The sequence below is a fragment of the Monodelphis domestica genome, chromosome 7, assembly GCF_027887165.1.
Source record: "Monodelphis domestica isolate mMonDom1 chromosome 7, mMonDom1.pri, whole genome shotgun sequence".
In the NCBI taxonomy this organism is placed as follows: Eukaryota; Metazoa; Chordata; class Mammalia; order Didelphimorphia; family Didelphidae; genus Monodelphis; species Monodelphis domestica.
In genome coordinates this window covers 271747906-271769605 of record NC_077233.1, presented here as the reverse complement: position 1 = coordinate 271769605, position 21700 = coordinate 271747906, and the positions used below count along the sequence as shown (strand labels likewise).

Sequence of the window (21700 nt, the reverse complement as noted above, 5' to 3'; positions counted from 1 at the left end):
ACAGGGTTGTTGTGAGAATAAAATGAGATGCTATTTGTAAAGCACTTTTCAAATCTTAAAAGTATGTAAATGCTAACTATTATTATCATTATTTTTAAAAGGTTTTATTCAATATAATTCATTCAGCTTGGGAAAAAAGATGTGACTAGATCCATAAGTCATACATTTTCTAGTTGTTTTCCATCCTGCAGATTGTCTGATGTTTGAATTATGTTGCATAATGAAGCAATCTTATTTGTCAAATATTCAGAAAGTGTTGTTCAAAGGTAGGGAGAGGACAGAAACCTGTGTAAGAACTGAAGGAGTCAAATATTAAATGACTTTTGGGGAATTTAGCTGATTTAGCCCTCTGGGGCCCAAAACGGTACCACTGATTTTCTGAGAGAGATACATTTGAGAAAGTAAAGATGATGAAAAAAATAAGGATAACTTCATGGACTATTGACTGCCTCTCATTGCTGAGAACTTTTCAGTCTCTTGATGACTGTTGATTTCAGTATGCTTCCCTTGCTATCTGTACCATATTATGGAGCGCTGGATAGAGCACTAGACTTGAAGTCAGGAAGATTGATTGAATTCAACTCCTTCTTCCAATCCTGCTGTGTGATCCTGAGAAAGTCATTTAATCTCAGTTTCCTCAACTGTAAAATGAGAATAATAATAATAATATACGCATCTCTCTACTTTGCAGAATCATTGGGAGGATGAAATGAGGTATGCTTTTAAAAAGTGCTTAACATAGTATATAGCACATAGCAGGAGTTTTATAAATGGTTATTTAGTCTTCTTTTTTCCCCTTCTGGCATAATCTGTTTTATAGGGCTAAGAGACTGACTGTGCCCCCCAAATACTAAGAAATCACTTCCTTCACAGCAGTCTATTCTTTCCATGTGTAAGTTTCAGAGTTCAATGAGTGTCTCATATTTTAGGTACTATTTAAACTGATTTTTGTCAAAAGTTCAAGAATATAATCAAAGGAGGAATAATCATATGGGAGAAGTGGTGGAAAGGACTTCCTCAAAGAAATGAAAAGGGAAAAAAAGTTATGTGGCAAAGTTGAGAGATGGATTGTCCTATTGACATCTTCACAATGTCAAGGGAACAAGAAGGCATACGCCAAGATGAGTAGATCCAATTTGGAGAACTGACAGGAGGACAAGAACCCAAATCATTAAGGATGGGAAGGCATGCATGGGCTGAGATCTTTGTCATAGAATGGAATGGCTGCATTAATGAAAATTACAGCTTCGCTCCAGTGTTGGAGTATCTATTATAATTCTGATTCTTTCTGCTGAGTGTTTAATAATTATACATTAAAAAGCAGAGCTGCCCTTGTCTTTGTTTCCTTAATGAATACAAAATAATTTCAATGCAAAGAAAGTTCTATAGTTCCTGTCCACAGTGCCTCTTTGAAAGGATTAGCTACACCGTTGCTTAATTTTTGTGAGAGAAGTACTTTACTACTAGGTAATCTTACTAAAGTAAGCTACTTTTTCCTAATTCCACTGTGTCTTTCTTTCCATTTGTTCTATAATTGCACTAGCAAGTTTTGCAAATGAGCTCTGCAAAGCAAGTCATCATGGATAATTTTTGGAGTCTAGAAGGAAACAAATAAACACTGAATAATGACTGAAGAGATGCTTTGCAACTCTTTCCCTGAAAGAATCATTTGCATTTTTTAAAGTCTTCTTGTTTTAAAAGCATCCATTTCCTCTAAAAACAACAAAAAGATAAGGAAGGAAACTGAATACTACCAGTCATCTATATGCCTGCAGTGAAATTGCAAGCACATTTAATATCTCTGTGTCCTATATAGACTCTGTATCAACACACTGAGCAGGAAACATAGTCACCAAAATTTAAAACAGGCATCAGACAACAAGAGAGAATTCTAAATATATAAACCACAAAGTTTAGAATGAGCTGGAAAAATTTAAAATAAACTTACCTGGTTGATAAATGCAAGAAGGCTGATTCAGATGAAAGGAACTGAAAGAGAAAGAAAAATTCAATGATCTTTTTTGGAGTTAAGGAAGAGGATGGAAAATGATGATAACAAACATCAACAATACTTAAAATGATACCAACAATAAATTAACTAATGATAGTTTGAATTTATATATCATTTTATAATTTATAAAATACTTTTCTCATAGTAATCCTTAAAGAAATGAAGCAGTGGTACTCTCATTTCACTAGTGAGGAAACTGAGTCTTACCCAAACTCATTCCCTACCCCATACTCCTCTTCTACTTCCTTTTTGTGTGTTGTCTTTCAAGATTAGATTAGACTGTAAATTCCTTAAGAGCAGATTTTTTCTTTTCTTTTCCCTCCTTTCCTTCCTCCCTCCCTCCCTTTCTTCCTTCCTTCCTTCCTTCCTTCCTTCCTTCCTTCCTTCCTTCCTTCCTTCCTTCCTTCCTTCCTTCCTTCCTTCCTTCCTTCCTTCCTTCCTTCCTTCCTTCCTTCCTTCCTTCCTTCCTCCCTCCCTCCCTCCCTCCCTCCCTCCCTTCCTTCCTTCCTTCCTTCCTTCCTTCCTTCCTTCCTTCCTTCCTTCCTTCCTTCCTCCCTCCCTCCCTCCCTCCCTTCCTTCCTTCCTTCCTTCCTCCCTCCCTCCCTCCCTCCCTTCCTTCCTTCCTTTCTTCCTTCCTTCCCTCCCTCCCTCCCTTCCTTCCTCCCTCCCTCCCTCCCTCCCTTCCTTCCTTTCTTCCTTCCTTCCCTCCCTCCCTCCCTCCCTCCTTCCCTCCTTCCTTCCTTCCTTCCTTCCTTCCTTCCTTCCTTCCTTCCTTCCTTCCTTCCTTCCTTCCTTCCTTCCTTCCTTCTTCCTTCCTTCCTTCCTTCCTTCCTTCCTTCCTTCCTTCCTTCCTTCCTTCCTTCCTTCCTTCCTTCCTTCCTTCCTTCCTTCCCTTATTTCTTCCCTCCTGTTTTTCTCTTTTCCTTTCTTTCTTCTATTTGTGTCCCAGTGCTTAGAACAGTACCTAAGATATAGTAGGTACTTAATTAAAAGTTTTTATTAACTACAGATATTAAGGAGAAAAGTTGGTACTGAAACATTATATCATATTCTTTTCACTACACAATGCTTCTTCCATTATCAACGGCCCTTTCTCCAACAGATAGAAGGAGGAACTAATCGATATATTAGAAGACCTAGAGTAACCGAGATCAGGTAAATGCCTTGGCAAAGTGATTTCTTTGGGTTTTAGTTTCTTTTTCTTCTAAAAGTGATATAGTTGGGCTAGATTTGTGGTCTCCAAAGTTAGGTGTGTGTATATCTCAGGAACTAAACAAGATACTTCCTTACAGTATGAGTTAACAGTGGTGTCCTCACTCAGGTTCAGTTTATTGAAACTGAATTTAAAGATTAAACTATCTAGTTTAAACTTGTAAACTAAACCTCATAAATTGGGCAAGTGGTTTTAAAAGATGTCTGCAAAGGAACTTTGGTGGGAAGAGAACACTAACAATGCAAGCAAAAGCAAACAAGAAAATGGCAGAACTGATACGTTTATTCTTACAATGAACTCTTTGTCAACCAAGATATGAAGTGAATACAGTCTAATCAGATGACATGAAATTTCCAAGTGTATATAGTGATTTGAGGCACTGGCTAATGATAGTATAACAGAGTTTATAGTCAAAATCATACGTGTAGCCCCATTATGATAACTGCCTCTCTTTAATTATTAGCTATTGGCTTAGATGTTTATTAATCTTTATCCCATATTCTAAGTAATTCAAGAGATATATTCTGACATTTCCTCATAACCTAATTAAAGTGCTTAACCTTTCTCATTAATTAATTATCTCTGATCCCCCCAGCCTATATAAACCAGAGAAACTTCATTTCCCATAATGTTTTTCTTCTCTTCATTATCAAACCTAGTTCTCAAAACACTCTCATGACATAGCTAAGTAGTGCAATGGATAGAGTACAGGAACTAAAGCTGAGAACAATTGTTAAAATCCAGCCTCTGAGATTTACTGAATGTGAGATCTTGGGAAAGTCATTTAACTTCTCTGGACCTTAATTTCCTCATCTATAAAGTAAGGATGATAATAATAACTGTCTCCTAAGTCTGTGTCAATAATCAAATGAATTAATATTTGTAAAGCACTTTTCAAACCTTTAATTAAAAAAAACGTTACAATCATTGGTACCACTAACCATAGCTTGTAGCTGTTGAGTCTTCCACAGGCATTGAAACCAGTGTTTCTGGCTGACAATTAAGTCTATAATCAAGATGCTATCTCCACAGAATAAGAGGTTAATTCATTTCCCAAATGTCTCATAAGACTTTCATTAATTTACTCAATCTCTCAAGGAAAAAGGTCTCTTGATTTTTTCTTTGCATACCTCATAGTCTTTCTCTATCCATGACACATTTCTCCAGGATGCCATTTAAACTGTAACTCTCACCAAGATTCAAACTTCTTTTGAAGGTGCAGAAATAGTATCTATAGTTTCTGTGAGGAAGGTTTTTTTAAGGTTTATTTTTTTAATATTGTTTAGTTGTTTCAAATGTGTCAGACTCTTCATTATCCCTTTTGGAGTTTTCTTGGCAAAGATACTGGATAGACTTGCCATTTCCTTCTCTAAGTTACTTAAGATAATGTTACAGTAATAATAGGAAGTCTTTATGCTTATCAAGACATTTAAAATAAAAAATTAAGCCTTCATTGCCAGAAATAATTTATGTCATCTATAAAAATTCTCATATCTGCACAACTAAAAAACTTAGAATCAGAATTTTTAAACTGCTTTAAAATCTTCCAAGAATTCCAGTGCGTTCATTAAAATAATTTAATAAAATAATAAAACAAATTCAATACTAAATTCGTTGTAGAAAAGTTGACAAGGGAGATCAACATTTACTATCTGAATTTCGGGAGCTTTTTAATTCCAACCAGGATAGCTTTTGGAATGGAGGCAGAACACTAGCTCAAGGAAAGATAATTTAGGAGTCATTAGACTCTGAAATCCAGTCTTAAAAACAGTTTGGACACTATATTTCAATAAATCATAAATAAAAACCTTCCCAAATCTATTAGAGCCAAAGTACAAAGGGAAGATAGATAGAATCTACTGCTTATTTCCTGAAAGAAACCCCTTCCCTGTAGCATACCAGGCATCTTAGCATCTGGGAAGGATATTCATTTACCAAACACATGGTCAGATTAGTGATGTTCATTGTATGGAAAGGGACAGTCTAAAGCATTAGCATAAGATGGGCAAATTCATGGGCTGGGCCTTGACAGCCACACTGCATCTGCTCTGAGTACATTCATTTGCAAAGCGCGGGTTGGATTAATCTTCACATCTTTGATCTCATCATTGTCAATTCAACCAATGTTAAAACCTATGTCATGTCACGTATTTGTGAATCATCTCCCAATACACATTCCTAAAACCTCCAATAAATACTGGGGAACTAGCTCGAAACTCACTCTCTTACTCTTACTCTTACTTTCCCTCTCTTCCCTCCTCTCTCTTACTTCCCTGTATCTTCTTAGTGCTCTGTCTTATCTTTTACTATTGATCCTAGTGATGCTGTTGCCCCCCAATGCTTCCTATTAATGCTCAGACTCCATTGTCTATAGGAGGTATTAAGGAGTTGTGACTCCCCACGTATTCTCTTCCTAGCGACACTGTCACCCCCAATGCTTCCTATTAATGCTCAGACTCCCTTGTCTATAGGAGGTATCAAGGAGTTGTTACTCCCCATGTGTTTTCTTATTCCTCTTATTTCCCATTAATTCTCAGTGGGAAACATTTCCCCGGAGTTTGCATTACTCTTCAAGAGTTTGAGCCTGCTGTCTTGAGTCTTTATTATTCTCCCATTTCCTTAGTCTCCCTTCTCCATCTCAGGTTATTACCCCCAGATAAATAATAGGACTCCCGTGGGGGATCGCTATATCCCCCAAAAAGAGTTTCAGAAATTTTATAACCAAAATCCAGTACTTCCCCAACAATTTTTTAAAACCTTTATCTTCTGGTCTTGGAATGAATAGTATCCAGACAGAAGGTAAACTCTAGGCAATTAAGGTTAAATGATTTGCCCGTGGACACACAGGTAGGAAGTGTGTGAGACCAAATTTGCTTTCATATCAAATTTAAAAATACTGAAAGCAAAATAGAATACTAGCAAAAAAGATGCCAGCAAGTCATCACGAGGGTTATTCACTATGTTCAGGTGGGATTTATAGCAGGAATTCAAGTTTGGATCAATATCAGGAAAACCATCCACAAAATTGACCATATCAACAAGCAAACTGACAAAAATCACATGATTATCTCAATAGACTCAGAAAAAGCCTTTGACAAAATACAACATCCATTCCTATTGAAAACCCAGAAAGTATATGAATAGAAGGGCCTTTCCTAAAAATTTCCTAAAATTTTTTTTTAAAAATTTTTTTAAATTTTTCCTAAAATTTCCTAAAAATAATAAACATATATACATATATATATCTAAATATATATTTATGATATATTTAATATATTAATATATAATAAACAAAATAAAACCACCAGCCAACATCATCTGCAATGGGGATAAACTAGAAGCCTTCCCAATAAGATCAGGAGTGAAACAAGGATGCCCATTATCACTTCTATTATTTAACATTGTACAAGAAACACTAGCAATAGCAATTAGAGAAGAAAAAGAAATTGAAGGTATTAAAATCGGCAATGAGGAGACCAAGCTGTCACTCTGCAGATGATACGATGGTTTACTTAAAGAATCCTAGAGAATCAAGTAAAAAGCTAGTGGAAATAATCAACAACTTTAGCAAAGTTGCAGTATACAAAATAAACCCACATAAGTCATCAGCATGTCTATATATTTCCAACACATCTCAGCAGCAAGAATTAGAAAGAGAAATCCCATTAAAAATCACCTTAGACAATATAAAGTACTTGGGAATCTATCTGCCGAAACGAACACAAGAACTATATGAACACAACTATAAAACACTCTCCACACAATTAAAACTAGATCTAAACAATTGGAGAAACATTAACTGCTCATGAAGAGGATGAGCTAACATAATAAAAATGACCATCCTACCCAAATTAATTTACTTATTTAGTGCCATACCCCTTGAACTTCCAAATTTTTTTTTTACTGAATTAGAATAAACCATAACAAAGTTCATTTGGAAGAACAACAGATCAAGTATATCCAGGGAAATAATGAAAAAAAATACAAAGGAAGGTGGTCTTGCAGTACCAGATCTCAAACTATACTATATAGCAGTGGTCATCAAAACAATATGGTACTGGGGGGAGACAGTGGTATCAGCGCCATGAATGAGGCAGAGGGGCTACGGTCGTGCTGGCCCATGTGGCCTCAGGTCATCACTGAGGACAAACCAGGCACTGGACCAAGCAGGGCAGTGCTTATAGCAATAGAGTTTTCCAGATGACCTTTATGATGCTAGCAGTATCCCTTACCATTCCACTGCTTGGAACAATAACTCTGTTGAATTGCCCTATTAATCCTCAACCTCTTAGTTTCAAAGAGCCTCCCTTCCTACTTGGAGTTTTGTGACCAAATGTGAAGTTGCAACAGGCAAAAAAAAAAAAACTTATTTGAGAACCAGCTTATTGGTCCAGAGTCCATAGCAAATATTGGTGATGTTTTGTTTACTGGCACTGCTGATGGTCAGATTGTAAACCTTGAAAATGAAGAAGTAATCACAATTGCCAGACTTGGTAAAGGCCCTTACAAAACAAGAGAAGATGAGCCCATCTGTGGGAGACCTCTTGGAATATGAGTTGGGTCTAATGGTACTCTTTTTGTGGCAGATGCTTATCAGGGACTATTTGAAGTAGAACCTAGTACAGGTAGAGTAAAACAGCTTTTGTCTTCCAAAACACCTATTGAGGGAAAGAAAATATCATTTGTGAATGATCTGACAATTACTCAGGATGGGAGGAAAATTTATTTTACAGATTCTAGCAGTAAATGGCAAAGATGAGATTATCTGCTCTTGGTTATGGAGGGTACAGATGATGGATAATTGCTAGAATATGATACTGTAACCAGAGAAGTAAAGATTTTAATAGAAGGATTAAGCTTCCCCAATGGAGTTCAGCTGTCTCCTGCTGAAGATTTTGTTTTGGTGGCAGAAACTACTATGAAAAGAATAAGAAGATTCTATGTGTCTGGGTTTATGAAGAGTGGGGCAGACATGTTTGTAGAAAACATGCCTGGTTTTCCAGATAACATTAGACCAAGCAGCGCTGGAGGATACTGGGTTGCCATGTCAACTGTTCGGCACAATCCTGAGTTTTTCTCTGTTGGATTTTTTATCAGAAAAAAAACATGAATTAAAAGATTAATTTTTAAGCTGTTAAGTCCAGAAACTGTGTCGAAGGTTGTACCTCAATATAGCCTTGTCTTGGAACTTAGGGACAGTGGAACCTACCAGAGAAGCTTACATGTTCCCACTGGACAGGTTTTCAGCTATATTAATGAAGTGCATGAACACGATGGACACCTTTACCTGGGTTCCTTTAGATCTCCTTTTCTTTGCACACTTAACATTGATCTCCTCTAGAAATTGTTCTGCTTGAGTATTTTAGTGGTCTAAGTACATAAGGTGTTCCTTTACCCACAGTCATGGAAATACATCTACCATTATTCAATGTCATCCCTTTACAGTGTAGCAGGGGAATGCCACAGTACTCTTGCTCATATGTTAGTTTTCTATGGTAGAATCCTTTCCTTTTGATTGACTTTTAGGGGGAGTGCATAAGATGAAGACAGAGAATTTAGATAACAGAATTCTATCTTCCAAGAATATTTGCTTGTGTAACAGTTCTCTATTGAAGTTTGAATACTTTTATAAACATAAGAAGTTTGAGGAACTTGTTTCTCTACTACATCTGTTTTTCCATCCTTAGCTTTGTGAGCCATGATATAGGATTAATATCTCCTATACTGGGAGGGAAAACTTTGATATAAGCAGAAAGAAGCTATGGAAATTAAGTAAGAGTTACAGTCTAAAGATTTGTACCAGATAGACCACTGATAGGAGCATTCCAAAAGGCACTCCCTGCTCAACTGAAGTGGTTTGTATGACTAGACTTTTGGGTAGTCAAAGTTTTGCCTATTGAGAGAGCTTTTAGGATACCTCAGTTCCTTTCAACTATTTAAAGATTAGGTGCAGCAAGAAGGTTCTCTTGTGAATGTTCATTTATTTAAGTTATATTGAGAGTCAATACCAATATCTCTTTCTAAAAACTACCTGTTAGAGTGATATGATGTCACCCAGTAGGTTGAATTCATCAGTGGTTTTTTTAGGAGAATATAATTTGTTTACCTTTACATTGTTTCCTAGAAGGAACTGCAGACATGGTTAAAATCACTATGTTTCAATGTCCTGTTTTCATTGCTCACCAACTTGACAAGTGGTTGTCTAATTATATTACTGGCAAACAACATCAGTAAGAACTCTGTAATAATTAATATATTAAATCTGCTTTTATGATGAAAACAAAACAATATGGTACTGACTAAGAGACAGAAAGGAGGATCAGTGGAATAGATTTGGGGTAAGTGACCTCAACAAGGCAAGTACAAAGATTCCAGCTTTTGGGAAAAAAATCCGCTATTTGATAAAAACTGCTGGGAAAATTGGAAGATAGTGTGGGAGATATTAGGTTTGGATCAACACCTCACACCCTGCACCAAGATAAACTCAGAATGGGTGAATGACTTGAACATAAAGAAGGAAAGTATAAGTAAATTATGTGACCACTGAATAGTATACATGTCAGACCTTTGGGAAAGGAAAGATTTTAAAACCAAGCAAGACATAGAAAGAGTCACAAAATGTAAAATAAATAATTTTGATCACATCAAATTAAAAAGTTTCTGTACAAACAAAACCAATGTAACCAAAATTAGAAGGGAAGAAACAAATTGGAAAACAATCTTCATTACAAAAGCCTCTGACAAAAGTCTAATTACTCAAATTTATAAAGAGCTAAACCAGTTGTACAAAAAATCAAGCCATTCTACAATTGATAAATGGGCAAGGGACACGAACAGGCAATTTTCATTCAAAGAAATCAAAACTATTAATAAGCACATGAAAAAGTGTTCTAAATCTCTTATAATCAGAGAGATGCAAATCAAAACAACTCTAGCAGATTGGCTAACATGACAGCAAAGGGAAGTAATGAATGCTGGAGGGGATGTGGCAAAGTTGGGACATTAACACATTGCTGATGGAGTTTTGAATTGATCCAACCATTCTGGAGGGCGATTTGGAACTATGCCCAAAGGGCGATAGAAGACTGTCTGCCCTTTGATCCATCCATAGCACTGCTGGGTTTGTACCCCAAAGAGATAATAAGGAAAAAGACTTGTACAAGAATATTCATAGCTGCGCTCTTTGTGGTGGCCAAAAATTGGAAAATGAGGGGATGTCCTTCAATTGGAGAATGGCTGAACAAACTGTGGTATATGTTGGTGATGGAATACTATTGTGCAAAAAGGAATAATAAAGTGGAGCAATTCCATGGGGACTGGAACAACCTCCAGGAAGTGATGCAGAGTGAGAGGAGCAGAACCAGGAGAATATTGTACACAGAGACTGATACACTGTGGTACAATCAAATGTAATGGGCTTCTCCATTAGTGGCAATGCAGTGATCCTGAACAACCCAGAGGGATCTATGAGAAAGAACACTATTCACATTCAGAGGAAAAAATGTGGGAGTGGAAACACCGAAGAAAAACAACTTCTTGATTACATGGGTGGAGGGGATATGATTGGGGATGTAGACTCTAAATGAACATCCTAATGCAAATACCAACATGGAAATAGGTTCTGATCAAGGTCACATGTAATACCCAATGAAATTGAATGTCGGCAATAGGAAGGGTGGGGGGAGGGGAGGTAAAGAATATCATTCTTGTAACCAAGGAATAATGTTTGAAAGTGACCAAATAAAATAAAAAATTTAAAAATACTGAAAGCATCCAAAAAGGAGTTTATGTATCAAAGAACCACAATCAGGATCTCAAAAGACCTGGCAGCCTCTACTGAAAAGTCATAGGAGGCCTTGGAATACAATACTCTAAAAGAGAAAAGGCTTTATAACCATAATCCTATAGAGGGGGAAAAGTAGACATTAATGGAATAGAGATATCTCAAGTAATTCTAGTGAAAAAGTCAGTTCAAGGATCAAGAGAAACATATGGGGTATTCATCTGAACAACCAGATGCTGTAACAATGGTATTCCTTTTAAAAATATATTTTATTTTTTTCCCCAGTCACAGGTAATGGCATCCTCCTAATAGCAGGAGAAGAAACTCTCTTCAGAACCTTAATGACTTTAAAGGGTGTCGATAGAGTTAAATAAGAAGCTGGGAGTAGAGTGATTCTGTTGTGAAGGTTTTAAGAGGGCAAAGAAAAGAAAGGGTAAAAGGATGAATGTTAGAGGAGAAAGGAGGAAAAAGGGGCTGGAAACTTGCTTTTTATTATAGTTGGAGTGTATGAAGTATGTTCAAATGCAGAGGAAGGAGAAAGGCGTACGGGCTTCAGATGAACTCCATTCTTATGTGGAAACTACAAAGAAGAGTTGAACACAGACTTCTATTGATTTCTGTTTCAACACACACATGAATATACACAGTTTGATGTAGACATATATCAGACTGAAGTAGGGATAAAAGGGGGCAATGAAGAGGCAGGGCTCAGTTGCAAATGAAAAAAGCTTCCTGATCTTGAATGGGAAAACAAAAAGAAAAAGAAAGAACTCAATTCTAAGTAGGGGGTAAGGAGCATATCACTTTAGGAATGGCTGAACAATTGTGGCATATGGATAGGATGGAATATTACTGTGACATAAGAACTAAGAATAGCTAACATTTGTATAGTGTGTTCCAGTTACTGTGCTAAATACTTTAAAAATATTATTTGATCCTCACAATAACTCTGGGAGGTAGGTGCTAATATAACCCACATTTTACATATGGGGAAACTAAGGCAAGTTGAGATTAAGTGACTTGTCCAGGGCCATATACCTCAGTAATCTCTCATGATATCACCCCTGTTATGGCTTTGAAATAACTTTGTATGCATGTTTTATATGCTTATCTGTGTTATTTTCCAGGACAGAACATAAACTTTTTAAAAAATTTAAATTAATTTATTTAGTCAATTTAGAACAGTATAACTTGGTTACAAGAATCATGTTCTTTCTCTCTCTCCTCCCCTCCCCCTTCCCATAGCACAATTCCACTGGGTATTACATGTGTCTTTGATCAGAGCCTATTTCCATGTTTTTGGTGTTTGCACTAGGATGTTCATTTAGAGATTATATCCCCAATCATATCCCCATCAACCCATGTATTTAAGCAGTTGTTTTTCTTCTGTGTTTCTACTCCCACAGTTCTTCTTCTGAATGTGGATAGTGTTTTTTCTTGTAGATCCCTCCAAGTTGTTCAGGGTCACTGCATTGCCACTAATGTATACTGTACACATTTGATTTTGCCACAGTGTATCCGTCTCTGTGTACAATGTTTTCCTGGTTCTGCTCCTCTCACTCTGCATCAATTCCTGGAGGTTGTTCCAGTCTCCATGGAATTCCTCCAGTTCATTATTCCTTTGAGCACAATAGTATTCCATCACCAGCATATACCACAATTTGTTCAGCCATTCCCCAATTGAAGGGCATCCTCTCATTTTCCAATTTTTTGGCCACCACAAAGAGCGCAGCTATGAATATTCTTGTACATGTCTTTTTCCTTATTATCTCTTTGGGGTACAAACCAGCAGTGCTATGGCTGGATCAAAGGGCAGGCAGTCTTTTAGCACCCTTTGGACATAGCAAACATAAACTTTTGAGGACAGAGATTATTTCCTTTTTACCTTTGTGTTCTCATTACCCAGCATAGTGGTACTTAATAGTAGTAGTTATTTTGTCCATTAGTTGTGTCTGACCCATTTGGAGTTTTCTTGGCAGAGATACTTGAGTGGTTTGCCATTTCTTTCTCCAGCTCTTTTTACAGATGAGGAAAATGAGGCAAAATAGTGTTAAGTGATTTTCCCAGGGTCATAGTTGCCATTACAGTAAGCGAGCAGGCAGGTGGCACAACATATAGAATAGGCTGATCTCAAATTCAAATCTATCCTCAGACTTTTGTTTTTTTTACTAAATTTACTAAATGTATAACCCAACTAAGTGGCACAGTAAATACAGTACTGAGTGTGGCGTCAAGAAGACCTAAGTTCATATCTGGCACTATATAAATGCTTATTCTCTTCTACCCTCCTCAACTATGTACATACTATATTAGTACAGTAAAGCAGCAGTATACATAAATTTAATATACATGTATTGGGACTATATGCTCATTTTTAAAAAGAGATAGTGTCATGCTATCAAAATAGTTTCAAGACCACTAATTTGATCAGGGTCATCTCTAGAGTCTTCCAACTCCAAGTTTTTCAACCCTGCGATCTTAAGAATATTAAAGATATCTTAAGAAAGCTTAAATTTCAAACAAAAAGCTTTGGAAAATCCATTAGTACAATTACTTTCGGATGGGAGTAGTAGGTGAGCATACTTCTTGAAAGGAGTATGTGGCAGGGGAGGGAAGGAGAGGAAAAGAGGGGAAGAAAGAAAAAAGAGGGGAGGGAGGAAGAAGAGGGGAGAGGAGGGAAGAGAGAGAGAGAAAGAGAGAGAGAGAGAGAGAGAGAGAGAGAGAGAGAGAGAGAGAGAGAGAGAGAGAGAGAGAGCAAAGATTCATACCATGTTTCAGGTGTCAGAGTCTAGAAAGCTAAAGGAGGCTGATCATGAAAAAGAATTTTGCAGTAGTTGAAGAAAAGCAAAGAAAAAGTCTTAATTAGAATTTCAGCAGAGGTAAAAGTTTTGCTTTGCTGGTGACAGGCAGGTTTGTCAAAAACAAATCAAGAGAAAATAACAGAGAAAGAGGAAACATTGGAGTTACTTTTGAATATTTACACAGCAAGATACATTTTGATCATTGATACTGGTTTCCTGGGCCAAGTGAGCTGGATGAAATTAGGGGATTTCAATGCATTACTTCATGACAGGCTGACTTTTCCCCTTTCAACACCTACTCCCTGCCAAGGGCCAGCCTATCCAACAAAGCTCTGCACAGATCCTTTAGTTAAAGAGTTAGGAACACCATTCTTTTTTTATTGTTGTTGATGATATCAGTGAGATTGGCTTTTTCACACAAAATGGGAAAGAGGGATTCACATGGCATTCAGAGGACCTGAGTAGGATCCAACCAAGGCAGGTATTATTTGAAGGAAGGCCTCCAAGTTTTCTGGAAAAAAAGAATAACAACTTTAAATCTCAGTCAGTTAGTCTAACTATACCCATGGTACCTGCTGCTAAGCACTGTGGATACAAAAGCTAGTCTCTAGTAGAACTGACAGTCTAGTGGGCCAGAAAATAGCAATAGCTACATAAAAACTACATACAAATGGTAAATGGGAGATAATTAAGAGAGGGAAGTCACTAATATTAAGGTGGATTTGGAAAGATTTCCAATAGGTAGGACTTAAAGGAAACCAGGAGACAGAGATGAGGAGGGTGAGAATTAATTGCAAGCATGTTAGATAGAGAGATAGAGAATGGAAATGTGTGGAACCAGGAGATGGAGTGTCTGTCATCACTGGATCATTGAGAACAAGAGGGGGGGTTATAAGGTGTAAGAAGACTGGAAAAGTATGTGTAGGGGAGGTTTTGCAGGATTTTGAATGGCAAGTGTAAGTTTTTATATTTGATCCTTCAGATGATAGACAGTCACAGGATTTGAGAAGTCAGTGACACCCTCACAACTGTCCTATGGGGAAAAAAAAACATTTTCTAAGGGACCTTAGAAGTCAACTAGACCAACTCTCCCTGACTTAACAGCTGAAGATGATGAAAGTGGCTTTTCTCAGATGACAAAAGCAATGAATATTGAGATGGAGATTGAAACCCAGATCCTCAGTTTATAATCAGGAATTTTAAAATGTGTGTGTGTGTGTGAGAGAGACAGACAGACAGAGAAAGAGATAGAGCTGGATCCCTTTGGCAGCCTAATTAAGCCTGTTGTAGGGGCTCCTCATAATAATGTTTTCAATGCATAAAATATGAGTATAACAAAAACTGATTTTGTTTTAGTTTCTCTGTCTCTGTCTCTCTCTTTTGCTGTCGCTGTCTCTGTCTGTCTCTCCATCCCTGAAGTCCAGGCTAAGAATCTGTGTGAATACAAATCAAAGATTCTTTATGTGACACTCTGAAGCCTTGAGTCCTAAGAATAAATGAAATACTGTTGAACAGCAGGCTGGAATCCAGCCTTTAGGCTGGCACAGAGTTAGAACATTCCAGGGTGATGTATTCTGCTGCTAAAGTAGAAAAAGCTGCTCATTGACTAAGGGTAGGTGTTAAGCTGATGTGTGTTACCAGTCAATCTCAGTGATCAGGCCCTGTCTCCTTCTTTATGCAGCTCTCTTAACAGTCAGTCTCAAGGATTTATTGAAACACCACAGAGTACAAAACAAAGCATGAGGTATCCGGTAATATTAAAAGGGCTCCCAGCAATGGGTATCTACATTTGACACGCAAACTTTGAAGGTTTAAATTACTCATGGCCTGATTTCTTTCCTAATTACTAAAATAGCACATTAATTTGTTTTCTCTTAGTACAGCACAAACTCCTTGAGAAAAAGCTATTCTTGTGCATCCTTAGTGTTGAGCATAGTGTTTTGTGTACAAGAGAGACTTTCCTAACTCTTGTTTAAATTGAATTAATTATAACGTGGTTTAAAGTTTTCTGTGCACATTTCATCCCCATTCTCATCCTGTGTCCCACTGCTATCCATCAAAAGACTTTTAAAAATCTTTGTAACCCTGAGGTATTATCACACTGCATTGCACATAGTAGGTACTTAATAATTATATAACTTAATAATAACTTAATAATAAAATAAATAATAATTAATAATTAAATATTAAGTAGGTACTTAATAATTACTTATGCCTCTTTGAAATTATCATACATAATTGAAGTCATCTAGCAGTATGTAAGCCCCTTAGGAACTATGAAAGAGACATGAAGAAAGAGAGGATTTGCAGGGCATGCAGACCAAGGTGAAGGGCTTGAGAGACGGGTCAACATTATCTATTTTATGTCAGAACAAGATCTTTTTCATCTTTCCATTTGCAAACTACCATGCATTTGCTTCAACATTTTAACATGTTCAATGTTAAACCGTCAATATATATTTATTAAGCGTCTATTTTATGTGAGACACTCATTTACATGGCATCTCCCCAGCAATGGAGATCACAAACCATCCATGACTGCTCATCCTGTGTGACTCTTGTCTACATTCTCCCATAAATTTCCCAAAGGGTTCTACTCAGTGTAATAATAGTACATGAAGGCCAGCTATAACTTATACAGTATCATCTGCCCAATTTCTCTTTTCATCAAGCATTTATTTTGAAACCTTTTGGGCACAGCTTTACCTGATCAGTCCCTCATTTATCATGTAGTTCAACTTGTTCACATCCACAATGCATCTCTCCATTACTTTTTGGGTGCCCCTAGACTTACATGCAGTAGGCACTTAATAAATGCTTACTTATTGAATTCTTTGCTACCACTGCAGCGACTGTTAATAACAGCCTCAGAAATACCAGTTCTATGAAGCCTCAGCTTTGCTCCTTCCGTGTCCTGAATGTGATCCATAAAGTTAGTCAGATGCCCGAGTTCTCCTTGGGCTCAGTCGTCAAATACAAAACTACAACTCCTATGTGAGGAAATAGTCTTCTCATCCAAGCATACCTTAGATCACACCTAGGAGAGTAGGGTAAAAGCCAGAATGGAGTGAAGACTCATCCTACAAACATGTGCAATAGGATGCTTAGGGCATATATCTACAATTTCATGATAGTTCATTTCCCAAATAATAATAATGCTAATTTAAAATGGTAATAATAATAATAATAATATAGTAACTGATAGTTATAGAATACTTTCATGTTTTCAAAGTACTTTAATTAATGTTAGCACATTAATTATGTTAGCATAAATAATGTTAGCAAATTAATGTTAGCACATTTGAGCCTCATAACAATCCTAGGTAACTACTAGATGTATTATTATTTGGATCTTAAATGTGTCTGACCTAGAGTGTTCTTGTAATTGTATGCGTTTTTATGCCTTCACATGTTAAAGAGTATTTAATGAATTCCCTTTTAAATACACGTATGCTTCAGGTAGCTCCTAGGGGAGGAGGGTAAAATTCAGAACTGGTCAAATGGCTAGAACAAAATAATTCGATGTCACCTTGAGAAAAGGTCTCCGGGTGAATGTCTCAAGGATGTGTCTTGGGGCAAATACTATCCTGATCTGTTTGTCATTTTTAGCAATAATTTAGATAGAGTCAGAGTTGCTATGTTTATCAGATTTGCAGATGACACAAAGCTGAAGTGAATAGATAACAAAATGGCAGGATGCAAAAATATCTCAATGTGTTGGGTCAAATAGAATAAGATGATGCTATTAAAAATACACGTACAACCATGTACTTAGGTTTAAAAAGCCAGTCTCATAAGTACGAGATGGAAGTATGTGTCTGGATTTATATCAAGGTAAGCATAGTTTCCAGGACTAAAGAAAGAACACATCTGGATTATAATGTTCTAATCCAGGTTCTACATTTTAAGAAGGACATTAATAAAGTGGGAAGAAACCAGAGGAAGGTAGACACGAATGAAATTGTGCCATATTAGTAATAGCTGGATGAACCCAAGATCTTTAGAGGTAGGAATGCTTGTGGGAGGGCATGACTTTCTTCAAGTAGCCAAATAGTTGTAATGTGGAAGAAGGATTAGATTTATTCTGCTTGGTCCCAGAGGGCAAGACTGATAACAATGAGTAAAGTTGCATATAGGAAGGATTAGGGAATAAAAATTCCTTAGATTAGAGATCTCCCAAAATGAAAGGTGTTCTCTCACTTCCCCCCTCGCCCCCAAATGCACCACAATTTGTCAAGGGTGTTGTGGATGGGTTACTTGTATAGCTACAGGGTAGACTAGGTGGCATCTGAGGTTGCTTCCAAATCTGAAATTCTGCACTAGACATGAAATTAGATGCCCTCTCCTCTCACACATGGATTTACACAGATATTAGATGTTACCTTCAACCTCATTAAGAACTACTAGTTTAGAAATGTTATTATAATCAAGGAAACCGTTGTTGAGTTGTAGGAATGGGAAGGCATCCATTGCTTTCAATAGACCTAGGTGAGCACGTTGGCTATCTTCTTTCTATGGGACTCTCTGTAAGTCATATAGAATAGCAAGGGAAGCCCAGTTCTCTATGCTGGTGTTCTTAAGCTGCCCGTATCCTGTGACTAAAGAGCTAACAGTATTACTGGAGGGCAGAACAAGAGAGCCAGATGAGACCTCTTTCTGGCAGAGCATTGTAGATCAAGAAAGTAAATCTATATTTGTGTTCTCCTGTTTTGAGTGTGTCCATGGGAAACTCATAGACACTGTAAGCTGCAGTAAGCTGTCTAAGGTTTTAAGTACAGAAAGGAGAGGACATCAAAAGGCTTGGGGATGATTATGTCACAAGGTCAGTGACAGCTGCGTCCTTGACAATGTCTTCTGAGGGCTTCCCTATTTCCTTAGGAATACCTTTGTCAATATTAATGGGACTCTGATAGGAAATAGAACATTGACTTAGAAACAGGATATTGCTGATGCCTTCTTTCTTCCTTAACTGTAATAACTGATGAGTTCAAGGACAGGAAGTAAAAAGAGACATCAGAAACCTTTTTCTTTCCTCTTTAAATAGTGGCATGTGTCTCCTAACATCCAACTAGGATACCTCAGTGAATTGGGCAAGTTTGTGTAATCTTTGATTCCTCATTCTTTTTGACTCCACATATCCAGTCTTGACGACTGTCCCTCACTAATATTTCTAACCAGAATCCCCCTTTATCCACTTATATTGCAACCAACCAAATAGTCAATTAGCATTTATTGTCTACTAGGCAGTCAGATGGGGCAGCAGATAAAGCACTACCCGTACACTCAGGGAGTTCTGAGTCTATCTTTTTAATCTAAAATTTTTATTTAATTAATTAATTTAGAATATTTTCCCATGGTTATATGATTCATGTTCTTTCCTTCTCCTCCCCCCCCCAAAGCCGACATGCAATTCCACTGGATTTTACATGCATCATTGATCAAGACCTATTTCCCTATTATTGATAATTGCACCAGGGTGATCCTTTAGAGTCTCCATCCCCAATCATATCCCCATCAACCCATGTGATCTAGCAGTTGTTTTTCTTCTGTGTTTCTACTCCCACTTCTTTCTCTGGATGTGGATATCATCTTTCTCATGAGTCCCTCAGAATTCTCCTGGATAATTGCATTGTTGCTAGTAGAGAAGCCCATTACATTCGATTGTGCCACAGTGTATCAGTCTCTGTGTACAATGTTCTCCTGGTTCTGCTCCTTTCGCTCTGCATCAGTTCCTCGAGGTCGTTCCAGTTCCCATGGAATTCCTTTACTTTATTATTCTTTTGAGCACAATAGTATTCCATCACCAACATATACCACAATTTGTTCAGCCATTCCCCAATTGAAGGGCATCCCCTCATTTTCCACTTTTTGGCCACCACAAAGAGTGTAGCTATGAATATTCTTATACAAGTCTTTTTCCTTATTATCTCTTTGGGGTACAAACCCAGCAGTGCTATAGCTGGATCAAAGGGAAGACAGTCTTTTAGCACCCTTTGGGCATAGTTCCAAATTGCCCTCCAGAGTGGTTGGATTAATTCAGAGGGAGTTCTGAATCTAAATCTGGCCTTGGACATTTACTATCTGTGTGACTCTGACTAAGTGACTTAACCACTTTTTCCCCAACTATAAAACTGGGATAAAAGTAATGCTTACCTCATAGAGTTCTTTCATAATTAAATGAGATAATATTTGTAAAACATTTAGTACACTATTTGGAAAATAGTAGGTTGTTCTTTCCCCCTACTATGTGTCAGACACAGTGCTAGAGATACAAAGAAAAGAAATAAGCAAAAAGTCCCTGCTCTCAAGGGAGCTCATAGTCTAGGACTTTAGCTTTTGAATTATTACAATAACTTCTGAAACTGGGTCCCATACTCAATCAAATTCTATTCTGGATCCAATTCTTACAAAGAGAAAAAAAAGAATATTTTGGTGAAAATGATGCATACCCCACATGGAATTAAACACTTCTTTCAAGAGATTATAAAATAAAAGGATAAGAATTCTGAATCTAGTCTGATATTCATCTTAGATTTTGGAAAAGCAGTTTTCAAAGGAAAGTACAGAGGAAATATAAGTTCTCACTCACTACAAATAAAATTCTACAGATGAATTCAATTACAGAAAGACATTCAAGAGTGAAATTCTGAAGATGACAGAGAAACTACTTCAATTAAAGGGAAAACCAGAATTTATTTGGGAAGACTTATCTAGACACATTGGCAACTGACCAAGAAACTTATATATTACTTTATATTCAAATTTTATTTATTTTTTCCTCTCTTATTCCCACTCTCTTACTGAACCACGAAAACAAACATGAAATATAAAATTCTCATCATAAGTTTGCATAATCTGCCAAAACAAATGCCAACAATGGCTGTGCTATCATTATAGCCAAGTAGGATTGTATGTGTTTCTCTGAATTTTAAGGCCACTACTCTCTGACAGGAGGTGAGTGGAGTGTTTTATGTTCTGTCCTCTGGATTTGTGATTTACTGTTGCATTGACTGGAGTTCAAAAACCTTTTGAAGGTATTTTTCCCGACATTGACAACTTAGATTTTAAGAAGATATGTGCAGAAGATGGAAGCGAGGTCTGGGATCAGAAAGTTAATATAAGATCATGGCACTATTCTGTAAAAATAGCATCATAAAACTCAGAAAGTTTGGCAAAAGACACTTCCAACAAACTAGTGTTTAAAGCTATACTAGAAGAAAAAGTAGGATTAAAGGAGGAGGACCTTTACTTGGGAAAGGTATAATGATAATAGCTGAAAACAGAGAAGACAGTTGTATATGGATGGCCTGGGTTCAGCCCTGAGGGAGTAAGACCACCTAAAGTAAGAGTGAGGCTCTTTTTCTCACATTTTAGCTCTAAACTTCACCATAGGACCCAGCGGAAAATTTCTTAAAGTTTTCATTCGACTCATGTCTAGTGTTTACCAAAAGGGCAGGAAGAGTAGAGAGGTAGACAAGGAACAGTCTAGATCATATTTTGGATAGCTATTTTTTTCCACACAAAAGATATTTAAAATACAAATAAGGTTCAGAAATAAGCATTTTCAGAGGCACAAAACAAGATACAGTAACAGAATTGTTTTTATACTTTCCTGGGAAGTTATGATTTAAAGTCATTAAAATAGAATTATTTGAGAGATTGCAAAGTAGACACTTCACTTTTCTCCTTGACTCTTCATTGTCCAAATCCTTCCAGGTTCCTGAATTCTAATAAGAGAAGCCAAGAGCAGAGTTTCTCCCCTCATTGGTGGTTATCTCAGATTCCAACTCCTCACCCCCTTAATGACAGTCAGCTGTGACTAAGAGACACCGATTCTGTCACAAAGTTGTTTCCAAAGCTAAGCGTGTCCACCTAAGAGATTGCTATGTAGA

At 37.0% G+C, this 21700-nt stretch overlaps 1 protein-coding gene and 1 pseudogene across 9 annotated transcripts in view; one reads left to right on the top strand and one right to left on the bottom strand.

Moving 5' to 3' along the window:
• FAM240C (family with sequence similarity 240 member C) overlaps positions 1–21700 on the bottom strand; it is a 134087-nt gene that overhangs the window by 18277 nt on the left and 94110 nt on the right. For 7 of the 9 annotated variants that reach the window (XM_056806761.1, XM_056806763.1, XM_056806756.1 and 4 more), the window contains one exon: positions 1949–1989. The gene's annotated coding sequence lies outside the window, so the exon portion shown is untranslated. Of the gene's footprint in view, positions 1–1948; positions 1990–4354; positions 4465–7232; positions 7390–21700 lie in introns of those variants that run through there. The other 2 variants (XM_056806755.1, XM_056806759.1) reach the window with 1 other exon arrangement.
• LOC100616886 (adipocyte plasma membrane-associated protein-like) lies at positions 7276–8729 on the top strand (annotated as a pseudogene).